We start from the raw sequence: 15,025 nt of genomic DNA, 5'->3' as shown, positions 1-15,025 counted from the left end.
GAAGTCCAGGCACCTACTTTCTGCTGGCAATTCTTATACCTGCCGTCTTATTGTATTCCCTTTCTGAACTCCAAGTCCTGCACACAAGACAGTTAAGTGACTATTCATATGGGTCATACTGTTTACCAACAAGTAATTTTAAAATAGCGTTTCCTTTCACAGCGTCATCACGCTTTGAAACACTTCGGCAGCTAAAGGTCGATTGATAATGGCCGTCGTTTCGTTTCAGGTTGTCAGTAAGTGCGCATTTTCATATCGTCGTCATACCTGTGATACCTGTAAGCACTCAGAAACGCCAACTTTCTCAACTATTACACCTGTATGTGGTGAGAGTGATTTTGCCCCAGTGAGTAAAACGTGTACCTCTGGTGGGACTCGAACCCACAATCCCCGGTTTAGGAGACCGATGCCTTATCCATTAGGCCACAGAGGCTGACTGGCGTTATGCTGGCAGAGTGCTCGCTCAAATCAACACTTGCCAAGTGTACCCTTCCTGGTGCGCTACTCTACGTCTGCAGAGAGTCAGGACGTCGCATGAGCCTTTCCTGTGTGCCTGTACATACTCAGACAAATCGAAGTCCAGGCACCTACTTTCTGCTGGCAATTCTTATACCTGCCGTCTTATTGTATTCCCTTTCTGAACTCCAAGTCCTGCACACAAGACAGTTAAGTGACTATTCATATGGGTCATACTGTTTACCAACAAGTAATTTTAAAATAGCGTTTCCTTTCACAGCGTCATCACGCTTTGAAACACTTCGGCAGCTAAAGGTCGATTGATAATGGCCGTCGTTTCGTTTCAGGTTGTCAGTAAGTGCGCATTTTCATATCGTCGTCATACCTGTGATACCTGTAAGCACTCAGAAACGCCAACTTTCTCAACTATTACACCTGTATGTGGTGAGAGTGATTTTGCCCCAGTGAGTAAAACGTGTACCTCTGGTGGGACTCGAACCCACAATCCCCGGTTTAGGAGACCGATGCCTTATCCATTAGGCCACAGAGGCTGACTGGCGTTATGCTGGCGGAGTGCTCGCTCAAATCAACACTTGCCAAGTGTACCCTTCCTGGTGCGCTACTCTACGTCTGCAGAGAGTCAGGACGTCGCATGAGCCTTTCCTGTGTGCCTGTACATACTCAGACAAATCGAAGTCCAGGCACCTACTTTCTGCTGGCAATTCTTATACCTGCCGTCTTATTGTATTCCCTTTCTGAACTCCAAGTCCTGCACACAAGACAGTTAAGTGACTATTCATATGGGTCATACTGTTTACCAACAAGTAATTTTAAAATAGCGTTTCCTTTCACAGCGTCATCACGCTTTGAAACACTTCGGCAGCTAAAGGTCGATTGATAATGGCCGTCGTTTCGTTTCAGGTTGTCAGTAAGTGCGCATTTTCATAACGTCGTCATACCTGTGATACCTGTAAGCACTCAGAAACGCCAACTTTCTCAACTATTACACCTGTATGTGGTGAGAGTGATTTTGCCCCAGTGAGTAAAACGTGTACCTCTGGTGGGACTCGAACCCACAATCCCCGGTTTAGGAGACCGATGCCTTATCCATTAGGCCACCGAGGCTGACTGGCGTTATGCTGGCGGAGTGCTCGCTCAAATCAACACTTGCCAAGTGTACCCTTCCTGGTGCGCTACTCTACGTCTGCAGAGAGTCAGGACGTCGCATGAGCCTTTCCTGTGTGCCTGTACATACTCAGACAAATCGAAGTCCAGGCACCTACTTTCTGCTGGCAATTCTTATACCTGCCGTCTTATTGTATTCCCTTTCTGAACTCCAAGTCCTGCACACAAGACAGTTAAGTGACTATTCATATGGGTCATACTGTTTACCAACAAGTAATTTTAAAATAGCGTTTCCTTTCACAGCGTCATCACGCTTTGAAACACTTCGGCAGCTAAAGGTCGATTGATAATGGCCGTCGTTTCGTTTCAGGTTGTCAGTAAGTGCGCATTTTCATATCGTCGTCATACCTGTGATACCTGTAAGCACTCAGAAACGCCAACTTTCTCAACTATTACACCTGTATGTGGTGAGAGTGATTTTGCCCCAGTGAGTAAAACGTGTACCTCTGGTGGGACTCGAACCCACAATCCCCGGTTTAGGAGACCGATGCCTTATCCATTAGGCCACAGAGGCTGACTGGCGTTATGCTGGCGGAGTGCTCGCTCAAATCAACACTTGCCAAGTGTACCCTTCCTGGTGCGCTACTCTACGTCTGCAGAGAGTCAGGACGTCGCATGAGCCTTTCCTGTGTGCCTGTACATACTCAGACAAATCGAAGTCCAGGCACCTACTTTCTGCTGGCAATTCTTATACCTGCCGTCTTATTGTATTCCCTTTCTGAACTCCAAGTCCTGCACACAAGACAGTTAAGTGACTATTCATATGGGTCATACTGTTTACCAACAAGTAATTTTAAAATAGCGTTTCCTTTCACAGCGTCATCACGCTTTGAAACACTTCGGCAGCTAAAGGTCGATTGATAATGGCCGTCGTTTCGTTTCAGGTTGTCAGTAAGTGCGCATTTTCATATCGTCGTCATACCTGTGATACCTGTAAGCACTCAGAAACGCCAACTTTCTCAACTATTACACCTGTATGTGGTGAGAGTGATTTTGCCCCAGTGAGTAAAACGTGTACCTCTGGTGGGACTCGAACCCACAATCCCCGGTTTAGGAGACCGATGCCTTATCCATTAGGCCACAGAGGCTGACTGGCGTTATGCTGGCAGAGTGCTCGCTCAAATCAACACTTGCCAAGTGTACCCTTCCTGGTGCGCTACTCTACGTCTGCAGAGAGTCAGGACGTCGCATGAGCCTTTCCTGTGTGCCTGTACATACTCAGACAAATCGAAGTCCAGGCACCTACTTTCTGCTGGCAATTCTTATACCTGCCGTCTTATTGTATTCCCTTTCTGAACTCCAAGTCCTGCACACAAGACAGTTAAGTGACTATTCATATGGGTCATACTGTTTACCAACAAGTAATTTTAAAATAGCGTTTCCTTTCACAGCGTCATCACGCTTTGAAACACTTCGGCAGCTAAAGGTCGATTGGTAATGGCCGTCGTTTCGTTTCAGGTTGTCAGTAAGTGCGCATTTTCATATCGTCGTCATACCTGTGATACCTGTAAGCACTCAGAAACGCCAACTTTCTCAACTATTACACCTGTATGTGGTGAGAGTGATTTTGCCCCAGTGAGTAAAACGTGTACCTCTGGTGGGACTCGAACCCACAATCCCCGGTTTAGGAGACCGATGCCTTATCCATTAGGCCACAGAGGCTGACTGGCGTTATGCTGGCGGAGTGCTCGCTCAAATCAACACTTGCCAAGTGTACCCTTCCTGGTGCGCTACTCTACGTCTGCAGAGAGTCAGGACGTCGCATGAGCCTTTCCTGTGTGCCTGTACATACTCAGACAAATCGAAGTCCAGGCACCTACTTTCTGCTGGCAATTCTTATACCTGCCGTCTTATTGTATTCCCTTTCTGAACTCCAAGTCCTGCACACAAGACAGTTAAGTGACTATTCATATGGGTCATACTGTTTACCAACAAGTAATTTTAAAATAGCGTTTCCTTTCACAGCGTCATCACGCTTTGAAACACTTCGGCAGCTAAAGGTCGATTGATAATGGCCGTCGTTTCGTTTCAGGTTGTCAGTAAGTGCGCATTTTCATAACGTCGTCATACCTGTGATACCTGTAAGCACTCAGAAACGCCAACTTTCTCAACTATTACACCTGTATGTGGTGAGAGTGATTTTGCCCCAGTGAGTAAAACGTGTACCTCTGGTGGGACTCGAACCCACAATCCCCGGTTTAGGAGACCGATGCCTTATCCATTAGGCCACCGAGGCTGACTGGCGTTATGCTGGCGGAGTGCTCGCTCAAATCAACACTTGCCAAGTGTACCCTTCCTGGTGCGCTACTCTACGTCTGCAGAGAGTCAGGACGTCGCATGAGCCTTTCCTGTGTGCCTGTACATACTCAGACAAATCGAAGTCCAGGCACCTACTTTCTGCTGGCAATTCTTATACCTGCCGTCTTATTGTATTCCCTTTCTGAACTCCAAGTCCTGCACACAAGACAGTTAAGTGACTATTCATATGGGTCATACTGTTTACCAACAAGTAATTTTAAAATAGCGTTTCCTTTCACAGCGTCATCACGCTTTGAAACACTTCGGCAGCTAAAGGTCGATTGATAATGGCCGTCGTTTCGTTTCAGGTTGTCAGTAAGTGCGCATTTTCATATCGTCGTCATACCTGTGATACCTGTAAGCACTCAGAAACGCCAACTTTCTCAACTATTACACCTGTATGTGGTGAGAGTGATTTTGCCCCAGTGAGTAAAACGTGTACCTCTGGTGGGACTCGAACCCACAATCCCCGGTTTAGGAGACCGATGCCTTATCCATTAGGCCACAGAGGCTGACTGGCGTTATGCTGGCGGAGTGCTCGCTCAAATCAACACTTGCCAAGTGTACCCTTCCTGGTGCGCTACTCTACGTCTGCAGAGAGTCAGGACGTCGCATGAGCCTTTCCTGTGTGCCTGTACATACTCAGACAAATCGAAGTCCAGGCACCTACTTTCTGCTGGCAATTCTTATACCTGCCGTCTTATTGTATTCCCTTTCTGAACTCCAAGTCCTGCACACAAGACAGTTAAGTGACTATTCATATGGGTCATACTGTTTACCAACAAGTAATTTTAAAATAGCGTTTCCTTTCACAGCGTCATCACGCTTTGAAACACTTCGGCAGCTAAAGGTCGATTGATAATGGACGTCGTTTCGTTTCAGGTTGTCAGTAAGTGCGCATTTTCATATCGTCGTCATACCTGTGATACCTGTAAGCACTCAGAAACGCCAACTTTCTCAACTATTACACCTGTATGTGGTGAGAGTGATTTTGCCCCAGTGAGTAAAACGTGTACCTCTGGTGGGACTCGAACCCACAATCCCCGGTTTAGGAGACCGATGCCTTATCCATTAGGCCACAGAGGCTGACTGGCGTTATGCTGGCGGAGTGCTCGCTCAAATCAACACTTGCCAAGTGTGCCCTTCCTGGTGCGCTACTCTACGTCTGCAGAGAGTCAGGACGTCGCATGAGCCTTTCCTGTGTGCCTGTACATACTCAGACAAATCGAAGTCCAGGCACCTACTTTCTGCTGGCAATTCTTATACCTGCCGTCTTATTGTATTCCCTTTCTGAACTCCAAGTCCTGCACACAAGACAGTTAAGTGACTATTCATATGGGTCATACTGTTTACCAACAAGTAATTTTAAAATAGCGTTTCCTTTCACAGCGTCATCACGCTTTGAAACACTTCGGCAGCTAAAGGTCGATTGATAATGGCCGTCGTTTCGTTTCAGGTTGTCAGTAAGTGCGCATTTTCATATCGTCGTCATACCTGTGATACCTGTAAGCACTCAGAAACGCCAACTTTCTCAACTATTACACCTGTATGTGGTGAGAGTGATTTTGCCCCAGTGAGTAAAACGTGTACCTCTGGTGGGACTCGAACCCACAATCCCCGGTTTAGGAGACCGATGCCTTATCCATTAGGCCACAGAGGCTGACTGGCGTTATGCTGGCGGAGTGCTCGCTCAAATCAACACTTGCCAAGTGTACCCTTCCTGGTGCGCTACTCTACGTCTGCAGAGAGTCAGGACGTCGCATGAGCCTTTCCTGTGTGCCTGTACATACTGAGACAAATCGAAGTCCAGGCACCTACTTTCTGCTGGCAATTCTTATACCTGCCGTCTTATTGTATTCCCTTTCTGAACTCCAAGTCCTGCACACAAGACAGTTAAGTGACTATTCATATGGGTCATACTGTTTACCAACAAGTAATTTTAAAATAGCGTTTCCTTTCACAGCGTCATCACGCTCTGAAACACTTCGGCAGCTAAAGGTCGATTGATAATGGCCGTCGTTTCGTTTCAGGTTGTCAGTAAGTGCGCATTTTCATATCGTCGTCATACCTGTGATACCTGTAAGCACTCAGAAACGCCAACTTTCTCAACTATTACACCTGTATGTGGTGAGAGTGATTTTGCCCCAGTGAGTAAAACGTGTACCTCTGGTGGGACTCGAACCCACAATCCCCGGTTTAGGAGACCGATGCCTTATCCATTAGGCCACAGAGGCTGACTGGCGTTATGCTGGCGGAGTGCTCGCTCAAATCAACACTTGCCAAGTGTACCCTTCCTGGTGCGCTACTCTACGTCTGCAGAGAGTCAGGACGTCGCATGAGCCTTTCCTGTGTGCCTGTACATACTCAGACAAATCGAAGTCCAGGCACCTACTTTCTGCTGGCAATTCTTATACCTGCCGTCTTATTGTATTCCCTTTCTGAACTCCAAGTCCTGCACACAAGACAGTTAAGTGACTATTCATATGGGTCATACTGTTTACCAACAAGTAATTTTAAAATAGCGTTTCCTTTCACAGCGTCATCACGCTTTGAAACACTTCGGCAGCTAAAGGTCGATTGATAATGGCCGTCGTTTCGTTTCAGGTTGTCAGTAAGTGCGCATTTTCATATCGTCGTCATACCTGTGATACCTGTAAGCACTCAGAAACGCCAACTTTCTCAACTATTACACCTGTATGTGGTGAGAGTGATTTTGCCCCAGTGAGTAAAACGTGTACCTCTGGTGGGACTCGAACCCACAATCCCCGGTTTAGGAGACCGATGCCTTATCCATTAGGCCACAGAGGCTGACTGGCGTTATGCTGGCGGAGTGCTCGCTCAAATCAACACTTGCCAAGTGTACCCTTCCTGGTGCGCTACTCTACGTCTGCAGAGAGTCAGGACGTCGCATGAGCCTTTCCTGTGTGCCTGTACATACTCAGACAAATCGAAGTCCAGGCACCTACTTTCTGCTGGCAATTCTTATACCTGCCGTCTTATTGTATTCCCTTTCTGAACTCCAAGTCCTGCACACAAGACAGTTAAGTGACTATTCATATGGGTCATACTGTTTACCAACAAGTAATTTTAAAATAGCGTTTCCTTTCACAGCGTCATCACGCTTTGAAACACTTCGGCAGCTAAAGGTCGATTGATAATGGCCGTCGTTTCGTTTCAGGTTGTCAGTAAGTGCGCATTTTCATATCGTCGTCATACCTGTGATACCTGTAAGCACTCAGAAACGCCAACTTTCTCAACTATTACACCTGTATGTGGTGAGAGTGATTTTGCCCCAGTGAGTAAAACGTGTACCTCTGGTGGGACTCGAACCCACAATCCCCGGTTTAGGAGACCGATGCCTTATCCATTAGGCCACAGAGGCTGACTGGCGTTATGCTGGCGGAGTGCTCGCTCAAATCAACACTTGCCAAGTGTACCCTTCCTGGTGCGCTACTCTACGTCTGCAGAGAGTCAGGACGTCGCATGAGCCTTTCCTGTGTGCCTGTACATACTCAGACAAATCGAAGTCCAGGCACCTACTTTCTGCTGGCAATTCTTATACCTGCCGTCTTATTGTATTCCCTTTCTGAACTCCAAGTCCTGCACACAAGACAGTTAAGTGACTATTCATATGGGTCATACTGTTTACCAACAAGTAATTTTAAAATAGCGTTTCCTTTCACAGCGTCATCACGCTTTGAAACACTTCGGCAGCTAAAGGTCGATTGATAATGGCCGTCGTTTCGTTTCAGGTTGTCAGTAAGTGCGCATTTTCATATCGTCGTCATACCTGTGATACCTGTAAGCACTCAGAAACGCCAACTTTCTCAACAATTACACCTGTATGTGGTGAGAGTGATTTTGCCCCAGTGAGTAAAACGTGTACCTCTGGTGGGACTCGAACCCACAATCCCCGGTTTAGGAGACCGATGCCTTATCCATTAGGCCACAGAGGCTGACTGGCGTTATGCTGGCGGAGTGCTCGCTCAAATCAACACTTGCCAAGTGTACCCTTCCTGGTGCGCTACTCTACGTCTGCAGAGAGTCAGGACGTCACATGAGCCTTTCCTGTGTGCCTGTACATACTCAGACAAATCGAAGTCCAGGCACCTACTTTCTGCTGGCAATTCTTATACCTGCCGTCTTATTGTATTCCCTTTCTGAACTCCAAGTCCTGCACACAAGACAGTTAAGTGACTATTCATATGGGTCATACTGTTTACCAACAAGTAATTTTAAAATAGCGTTTCCTTTCACAGCGTCATCACGCTTTGAAACACTTCGGCAGCTAAAGGTCGATTGATAATGGCCGTCGTTTCGTTTCAGGTTGTCAGTAAGTGCGCATTTTCATATCGTCGTCATACCTGTGATACCTGTAAGCACTCAGAAACGCCAACTTTCTCAACTATTACACCTGTATGTGGTGAGAGTGATTTTGCCCCAGTGAGTAAAACGTGTACCTCTGGTGGGACTCGAACCCACAATCCCCGGTTTAGGAGACCGATGCCTTATCCATTAGGCCACAGAGGCTGACTGGCGTTATGCTGGCGGAGTGCTCGCTCAAATCAACACTAGCCAAGTGTACCCTTCCTGGTGCGCTACTCTACGTCTGCAGAGAGTCAGGACGTCGCATGAGCCTTTCCTGTGTGCCTGTACATACTCAGACAAATCGAAGTCCAGGCACCTACTTTCTGCTGGCAATTCTTATACCTGCCGTCTTATTGTATTCCCTTTCTGAACTCCAAGTCCTGCACACAAGACAGTTAAGTGACTATTCATATGGGTCATACTGTTTACCAACAAGTAATTTTAAAATAGCGTTTCCTTTCACAGCGTCATCACGCTTTGAAACACTTCGGCAGCTAAAGGTCGATTGATAATGGCCGTCGTTTCGTTTCAGGTTGTCAGTAAGTGCGCATTTTCATATCGTCGTCATACCTGTGATACCTGTAAGCACTCAGAAACGCCAACTTTCTCAACTATTACACCTGTATGTGGTGAGAGTGATTTTGCCCCAGTGAGTAAAACGTGTACCTCTGGTGGGACTCGAACCCACAATCCCCGGTTTAGGAGACCGATGCCTTATCCATTAGGCCACAGAGGCTGACTGGCGTTATGCTGGCGGAGTGCTCGCTCAAATCAACACTTGCCAAGTGTACCCTTCCTGGTGCGCTACTCTACGTCTGCAGAGAGTCAGGACGTCGCATGAGCCTTTCCTGTGTGCCTGTACATACTCAGACAAATCGAAGTCCAGGCACCTACTTTCTGCTGGCAATTCTTATACCTGCCGTCTTATTGTATTCCCTTTCTGAACTCCAAGTCCTGCACACAAGACAGTTAAGTGACTATTCATATGGGTCATACTGTTTACCAACAAGTAATTTTAAAATAGCGTTTCCTTTCACAGCGTCATCACGCTTTGAAACACTTCGGCAGCTAAAGGTCGATTGATAATGGCCGTCGTTTCGTTTCAGGTTGTCAGTAAGTGCGCATTTTCATATCGTCGTCATACCTGTGATACCTGTAAGCACTCAGAAACGCCAACTTTCTCAACTATTACACCTGTATGTGGTGAGAGTGATTTTGCCCGAGTGAGTAAAACGTGTACCTCTGGTGGGACTCGAACCCACAATCCCCGGTTTAGGAGACCGATGCCTTATCCATTAGGCCACAGAGGCTGACTGGCGTTATGCTGGCGGAGTGCTCGCTCAAATCAACACTTGCCAAGTGTACCCTTCCTGGTGCGCTACTCTACGTCTGCAGAGAGTCAGGACGTCGCATGAGCCTTTCCTGTGTGCCTGTACATACTCAGACAAATCGAAGTCCAGGCACCTACTTTCTGCTGGCAATTCTTATACCTGCCGTCTTATTGTATTCCCTTTCTGAACTCCAAGTCCTGCACACAAGACAGTTAAGTGACTATTCATATGGGTCATACTGTTTACCAACAAGTAATTTTAAAATAGCGTTTCCTTTCACAGCGTCATCACGCTTTGAAACACTTCGGCAGCTAAAGGTCGATTGATAATGGCCGTCGTTTCGTTTCAGGTTGTCAGTAAGTGCGCATTTTCATATCGTCGTCATACCTGTGATACCTGTAAGCACTCAGAAACGCCAACTTTCTCAACTATTACACCTGTATGTGGTGAGAGTGATTTTGCCCCAGTGAGTAAAACGTGTACCTCTGGTGGGACTCGAACCCACAATCCCCGGTTTAGGAGACCGATGCCTTATCCATTAGGCCACAGAGGCTGACTGGCGTTATGCTGGCGGAGTGCTCGCTCAAATCAACACTTGCCAAGTGTACCCTTCCTGGTGCGCTACTCTACGTCTGCAGAGAGTCAGGACGTCGCATGAGCCTTTCCTGTGTGCCTGTACATACTCAGACAAATCGAAGTCCAGGCACCTACTTTCTGCTGGCAATTCTTATACCTGCCGTCTTATTGTATTCCCTTTCTGAACTCCAAGTCCTGCACACAAGACAGTTAAGTGACTATTCATATGGGTCATACTGTTTACCAACAAGTAATTTTAAAATAGCGTTTCCTTTCACAGCGTCATCACGCTTTGAAACACTTCGGCAGCTAAAGGTCGATTGATAATGGCCGTCGTTTCGTTTCAGGTTGTCAGTAAGTGCGCATTTTCATATCGTCGTCATACCTGTGATACCTGTAAGCACTCAGAAACGCCAACTTTCTCAACTATTACACCTGTATGTGGTGAGAGTGATTTTGCCCGAGTGAGTAAAACGTGTACCTCTGGTGGGACTCGAACCCACAATCCCCGGTTTAGGAGACCGATGCCTTATCCATTAGGCCACAGAGGCTGACTGGCGTTATGCTGGCGGAGTGCTCGCTCAAATCAACACTTGCCAAGTGTACCCTTCCTGGTGCGCTACTCTACGTCTGCAGAGAGTCAGGACGTCGCATGAGCCTTTCCTGTGTGCCTGTACATACTCAGACAAATCGAAGTCCAGGCACCTACTTTCTGCTGGCAATTCTTATACCTGCCGTCTTATTGTATTCCCTTTCTGAACTCCAAGTCCTGCACACAAGACAGTTAAGTGACTATTCATATGGGTCATACTGTTTACCAACAAGTAATTTTAAAATAGCGTTTCCTTTCACAGCGTCATCACGCTTTGAAACACTTCGGCAGCTAAAGGTCGATTGATAATGGCCGTCGTTTCGTTTCAGGTTGTCAGTAAGTGCGCATTTTCATATCGTCGTCATACCTGTGATACCTGTAAGCACTCAGAAACGCCAACTTTCTCAACTATTACACCTGTATGTGGTGAGAGTGATTTTGCCCCAGTGAGTAAAACGTGTACCTCTGGTGGGACTCGAACCCACAATCCCCGGTTTAGGAGACCGATGCCTTATCCATTAGGCCACAGAGGCTGACTGGCGTTTTGCTGGCGGAGTGCTCGCTCAAATCAACACTTGCCAAGTGTACCCTTCCTGGTGCGCTACTCTACGTCTGCAGAGAGTCAGGACGTCGCATGAGCCTTACCTGTGTGCCTGTACATACTCAGACAAATCGAAGTCCAGGCACCTACTTTCTGCTGGCAATTCTTATACCTGCCGTCTTATTGTATTCCCTTTCTGAACTCCAAGTCCTGCACACAAGACAGTTAAGTGACTATTCATATGGGTCATACTGTTTACCAACAAGTAATTTTAAAATAGCGTTTCCTTTCACAGCGTCATCACGCTTTGAAACACTTCGGCAGCTAAAGGTCGATTGATAATGGCCGTCGTTTCGTTTCAGGTTGTCAGTAAGTGCGCATTTTCATATCGTCGTCATACCTGTGATACCTGTAAGCACTCAGAAACGCCAACTTTCTCAACTATTACACCTGTATGTGGTGAGAGTGATTTTGCCCCAGTGAGTAAAGCGTGTACCTCTGATGGGACTCGAACCCACAATCCCCGGTTTAGGAGACCGATGCCTTATCCATTAGGCCACAGAGGCTGACTGGCGTTATGCTGGCGGAGTGCTCGCTCAAATCAACACTTGCCAAGTGTACCCTTCCTGGTGCGCTACTCTACGTCTGCAGAGAGTCAGGACGTCGCATGAGCCTTTCCTGTGTGCCTGTACATACTCAGACAAATCGAAGTCCAGGCACCTACTTTCTGCTGGCAATTCTTATACCTGCCGTCTTATTGTATTCCCTTTCTGAACTCCAAGTCCTGCACACAAGACAGTTAAGTGACTATTCATATGGGTCATACTGTTTACCAACAAGTAATTTTAAAATAGCGTTTCCTTTCACAGCGTCATCACGCTTTGAAACACTTCGGCAGCTAAAGGTCGATTGATAATGGCCGTCGTTTCGTTTCAGGTTGTCAGTAAGTGCGCATTTTCATATCGTCGTCATACCTGTGATACCTGTAAGCACTCAGAAACGCCAACTTTCTCAACTATTACACCTGTATGTGGTGAGAGTGATTTTGCCCCAGTGAGTAAAACGTGTACCTCTGGTGGGACTCGAACCCACAATCCCCGGTTTAGGAGACCGATGCCTTATCCATTAGGCCACAGAGGCTGACTGGCGTTATGCTGGCGGAGTGCTCGCTCAAATCAACACTTGCCAAGTGTACCCTTCCTGGTGCGCTACTCTACGTCTGCAGAGAGTCAGGTCGTCGCATGAGCCTTTCCTGTGTGCCTGTACATACTCAGACAAATCGAAGTCCAGGCACCTACTTTCTGCTGGCAATTCTTATACCTGCCGTCTTATTGTATTCCCTTTCTGAACTCCAAGTCCTGCACACAAGACAGTTAAGTGACTATTCATATGGGTCATACTGTTTACCAACAAGTAATTTTAAAATAGCGTTTCCTTTCACAGCGTCATCACGCTTTGAAACACTTCGGCAGCTAAAGGTCGATTGATAATGGCCGTCGTTTCGTTTCAGGTTGTCAGTAAGTGCGCATTTTCATATCGTCGTCATACCTGTGATACCTGTAAGCACTCAGAAACGCCAACTTTCTCAACTATTACACCTGTATGTGGTGAGAGTGATTTTGCCCCAGTGAGTAAAACGTGTACCTCTGGTGGGACTCGAACCCACAATCCCCGGTTTAGGAGACCGATGCCTTATCCATTAGGCCACAGAGGCTGACTGGCGTTAAGCTGGCGGAGTGCTCGCTCAAATCAACACTTGCCAAGTGTACCCTTCCTGGTGCGCTACTCTACGTCTGCAGAGAGTCAGGACGTCGCATGAGCCTTTCCTGTGTGCCTGTACATACTCAGACAAATCGAAGTCCAGGCACCTACTTTCTGCTGGCAATTCTTATACCTGCCGTCTTATTGTATTCCCTTTCTGAACTCCAAGTCCTGCACACAAGACAGTTAAGTGACTATTCATATGGGTCATACTGTTTACCAACAAGTAATTTTAAAATAGCGTTTCCTTTCACAGCGTCATCACGCTTTGAAACACTTCGGCAGCTAAAGGTCGATTGATAATGGCCGTCGTTTCGTTTCAGGTTGTCAGTAAGTGCGCATTTTCATATCGTCGTCATACCTGTGATACCTGTAAGCACTCAGAAACGCCAACTTTCTCAACTATTACACCTGTATGTGGTGAGAGTGATTTTGCCCCAGTGAGTAAAACGTGTACCTCTGGTGGGACTCGAACCCACAATCCCCGGTTTAGGAGACCGATGCCTGATCCATTAGGCCACAGAGGCTGACTGGCGTTATGCTGGCGGAGTGCTCGCTCAAATCAACACTTGCCAAGTGTACCCTTCCTGGTGCGCTACTCTACGTCTGCAGAGAGTCAGGACGTCGCATGAGCCTTTCCTGTGTGCCTGTACATACTCAGACAAATCGAAGTCCAGGCACCTACTTTCTGCTGGCAATTCTTATACCTGCCGTCTTATTGTATTCCCTTTCTGAACTCCAAGTCCTGCACACAAGACAGTTAAGTGACTATTCATATGGGTCATACTGTTTACCAACAAGTAATTTTAAAATAGCGTTTCCTTTCACAGCGTCATCACGCTTTGAAACACTTCGGCAGCTAAAGGTCGATTGATAATGGCCGTCGTTTCGTTTCAGGTTGTCAGTAAGTGCGCATTTTCATATCGTCGTCATACCTGTGATACCTGTAAGCACTCAGAAACGCCAACTTTCTCAACTATTACACCTGTATGTGGTGAGAGTGATTTTGCCCCAGTGAGTAAAACGTGTACCTCTGGTGGGACTCGAACCCACAATCCCCGGTTTAGGAGACCGATGCCTTATCCATTAGGCCACAGAGGCTGACTGGCGTTATGCTGGCGGAGTGCTCGCTCAAATCAACACTTGCCAAGTGTACCCTTCCTGGTGCGCTACTCTACGTCTGCAGAGAGTCAGGACGTCGCATGAGCCTTTCCTGTGTGCCTGTACATACTCAGACAAATCGAAGTCCAGGCACCTACTTTCTGCTGGCAATTCTTATACCTGCCGTCTTATTGTATTCCCTTTCTGAACTCCAAGTCCTGCACACAAGACAGTTAAGTGACTATTCATATGGGTCATACTGTTTACCAACAAGTAATTTTAAAATAGCGTTTCCTTTCACAGCGTCATCACGCTTTGAAACACTTCGGCAGCTAAAGGTCGATTGATAATGGCCGTCGTTTCGTTTCAGGTTGTCAGTAAGTGCGCATTTTCATATCGTCGTCATACCTGTGATACCTGTAAGCACTCAGAAACGCCAACTTTCTCAACTATTACACCTGTATGTGGTGAGAGTGATTTTGCCCCAGTGAGTAAAACGTGTACCTCTGGTGGGACTCGAACCCACAATCCCCAGTTTAGGAGACCGATGCCTTATCCATTAGGCCACAGAGGCTGACTGGCGTTATGCTGGCGGAGTGCTCGCTCAAATCAACACTTGCCAAGTGTACCCTTCCTGGTGCGCTACTCTACGTCTGCAGAGAGTCAGGACGTCGCATGAGCCTTTCCTGTGTGCCTGTACATACTCAGACAAATCGAAGTCCAGGCACCTACTTTCTGCTGGCAATTCTTATACCTGCCGTCTTATTGTATTCCCTTTCTGAACTCCAAGTCCTGCACACAAGACAGTTAAGTGAC

The 15,025-nt window shown here is 47.0% G+C and overlaps 26 non-coding genes across 26 annotated transcripts; all 26 read right to left on the bottom strand.

The window, feature by feature from the left end:
• Positions 1 to 360: 360 nt before the first annotated feature.
• Trnar-ccu (transfer RNA arginine (anticodon CCU)) lies at positions 361 to 433 on the bottom strand. The gene has a single exon. It is a non-coding gene; the product is annotated as a tRNA-Arg (tRNA).
• Positions 434 to 934: 501 nt separating this feature from the next.
• Positions 935 to 1,007, bottom strand: Trnar-ccu (transfer RNA arginine (anticodon CCU)). The gene has a single exon. It is a non-coding gene; the product is annotated as a tRNA-Arg (tRNA).
• A 501-nt stretch (positions 1,008 to 1,508) lies between these two features.
• On the bottom strand, positions 1,509 to 1,581 carry Trnar-ccu (transfer RNA arginine (anticodon CCU)). The gene has a single exon. It is a non-coding gene; the product is annotated as a tRNA-Arg (tRNA).
• A 501-nt stretch (positions 1,582 to 2,082) lies between these two features.
• On the bottom strand, positions 2,083 to 2,155 carry Trnar-ccu (transfer RNA arginine (anticodon CCU)). The gene has a single exon. It is a non-coding gene; the product is annotated as a tRNA-Arg (tRNA).
• Positions 2,156 to 2,656: 501 nt separating this feature from the next.
• Trnar-ccu (transfer RNA arginine (anticodon CCU)) lies at positions 2,657 to 2,729 on the bottom strand. The gene has a single exon. It is a non-coding gene; the product is annotated as a tRNA-Arg (tRNA).
• Positions 2,730 to 3,230: 501 nt separating this feature from the next.
• Trnar-ccu (transfer RNA arginine (anticodon CCU)) lies at positions 3,231 to 3,303 on the bottom strand. The gene has a single exon. It is a non-coding gene; the product is annotated as a tRNA-Arg (tRNA).
• Positions 3,304 to 3,804: 501 nt separating this feature from the next.
• Positions 3,805 to 3,877, bottom strand: Trnar-ccu (transfer RNA arginine (anticodon CCU)). Its single transcript has one exon. It is a non-coding gene; the product is annotated as a tRNA-Arg (tRNA).
• Positions 3,878 to 4,378: 501 nt separating this feature from the next.
• Positions 4,379 to 4,451, bottom strand: Trnar-ccu (transfer RNA arginine (anticodon CCU)). Its single transcript has one exon. It is a non-coding gene; the product is annotated as a tRNA-Arg (tRNA).
• A 501-nt stretch (positions 4,452 to 4,952) lies between these two features.
• Positions 4,953 to 5,025, bottom strand: Trnar-ccu (transfer RNA arginine (anticodon CCU)). The gene has a single exon. It is a non-coding gene; the product is annotated as a tRNA-Arg (tRNA).
• A 501-nt stretch (positions 5,026 to 5,526) lies between these two features.
• Positions 5,527 to 5,599, bottom strand: Trnar-ccu (transfer RNA arginine (anticodon CCU)). Its single transcript has one exon. It is a non-coding gene; the product is annotated as a tRNA-Arg (tRNA).
• A 501-nt stretch (positions 5,600 to 6,100) lies between these two features.
• On the bottom strand, positions 6,101 to 6,173 carry Trnar-ccu (transfer RNA arginine (anticodon CCU)). The gene has a single exon. It is a non-coding gene; the product is annotated as a tRNA-Arg (tRNA).
• Positions 6,174 to 6,674: 501 nt separating this feature from the next.
• Positions 6,675 to 6,747, bottom strand: Trnar-ccu (transfer RNA arginine (anticodon CCU)). The gene has a single exon. It is a non-coding gene; the product is annotated as a tRNA-Arg (tRNA).
• A 501-nt stretch (positions 6,748 to 7,248) lies between these two features.
• On the bottom strand, positions 7,249 to 7,321 carry Trnar-ccu (transfer RNA arginine (anticodon CCU)). The gene has a single exon. It is a non-coding gene; the product is annotated as a tRNA-Arg (tRNA).
• A 501-nt stretch (positions 7,322 to 7,822) lies between these two features.
• On the bottom strand, positions 7,823 to 7,895 carry Trnar-ccu (transfer RNA arginine (anticodon CCU)). Its single transcript has one exon. It is a non-coding gene; the product is annotated as a tRNA-Arg (tRNA).
• Positions 7,896 to 8,396: 501 nt separating this feature from the next.
• On the bottom strand, positions 8,397 to 8,469 carry Trnar-ccu (transfer RNA arginine (anticodon CCU)). The gene has a single exon. It is a non-coding gene; the product is annotated as a tRNA-Arg (tRNA).
• Positions 8,470 to 8,970: 501 nt separating this feature from the next.
• Trnar-ccu (transfer RNA arginine (anticodon CCU)) lies at positions 8,971 to 9,043 on the bottom strand. The gene has a single exon. It is a non-coding gene; the product is annotated as a tRNA-Arg (tRNA).
• Positions 9,044 to 9,544: 501 nt separating this feature from the next.
• Positions 9,545 to 9,617, bottom strand: Trnar-ccu (transfer RNA arginine (anticodon CCU)). Its single transcript has one exon. It is a non-coding gene; the product is annotated as a tRNA-Arg (tRNA).
• Positions 9,618 to 10,118: 501 nt separating this feature from the next.
• Trnar-ccu (transfer RNA arginine (anticodon CCU)) lies at positions 10,119 to 10,191 on the bottom strand. Its single transcript has one exon. It is a non-coding gene; the product is annotated as a tRNA-Arg (tRNA).
• Positions 10,192 to 10,692: 501 nt separating this feature from the next.
• Positions 10,693 to 10,765, bottom strand: Trnar-ccu (transfer RNA arginine (anticodon CCU)). The gene has a single exon. It is a non-coding gene; the product is annotated as a tRNA-Arg (tRNA).
• Positions 10,766 to 11,266: 501 nt separating this feature from the next.
• On the bottom strand, positions 11,267 to 11,339 carry Trnar-ccu (transfer RNA arginine (anticodon CCU)). Its single transcript has one exon. It is a non-coding gene; the product is annotated as a tRNA-Arg (tRNA).
• A 501-nt stretch (positions 11,340 to 11,840) lies between these two features.
• Trnar-ccu (transfer RNA arginine (anticodon CCU)) lies at positions 11,841 to 11,913 on the bottom strand. Its single transcript has one exon. It is a non-coding gene; the product is annotated as a tRNA-Arg (tRNA).
• Positions 11,914 to 12,414: 501 nt separating this feature from the next.
• Positions 12,415 to 12,487, bottom strand: Trnar-ccu (transfer RNA arginine (anticodon CCU)). Its single transcript has one exon. It is a non-coding gene; the product is annotated as a tRNA-Arg (tRNA).
• A 501-nt stretch (positions 12,488 to 12,988) lies between these two features.
• Trnar-ccu (transfer RNA arginine (anticodon CCU)) lies at positions 12,989 to 13,061 on the bottom strand. The gene has a single exon. It is a non-coding gene; the product is annotated as a tRNA-Arg (tRNA).
• A 501-nt stretch (positions 13,062 to 13,562) lies between these two features.
• Trnar-ccu (transfer RNA arginine (anticodon CCU)) lies at positions 13,563 to 13,635 on the bottom strand. The gene has a single exon. It is a non-coding gene; the product is annotated as a tRNA-Arg (tRNA).
• Positions 13,636 to 14,136: 501 nt separating this feature from the next.
• Positions 14,137 to 14,209, bottom strand: Trnar-ccu (transfer RNA arginine (anticodon CCU)). Its single transcript has one exon. It is a non-coding gene; the product is annotated as a tRNA-Arg (tRNA).
• Positions 14,210 to 14,710: 501 nt separating this feature from the next.
• On the bottom strand, positions 14,711 to 14,783 carry Trnar-ccu (transfer RNA arginine (anticodon CCU)). Its single transcript has one exon. It is a non-coding gene; the product is annotated as a tRNA-Arg (tRNA).
• Between the last annotated feature and the right edge of the window lie 242 nt (positions 14,784 to 15,025).

The sequence above is a fragment of the Schistocerca cancellata genome, unplaced genomic scaffold (genome assembly GCF_023864275.1).
Source record: "Schistocerca cancellata isolate TAMUIC-IGC-003103 unplaced genomic scaffold, iqSchCanc2.1 HiC_scaffold_828, whole genome shotgun sequence".
NCBI classification, from domain to species: Eukaryota; Metazoa; Arthropoda; class Insecta; order Orthoptera; family Acrididae; genus Schistocerca; species Schistocerca cancellata.
The sequence above is the reverse complement of the archived record's forward strand: the minus strand, read 5'-3'. Positions and strand labels throughout refer to the sequence as shown.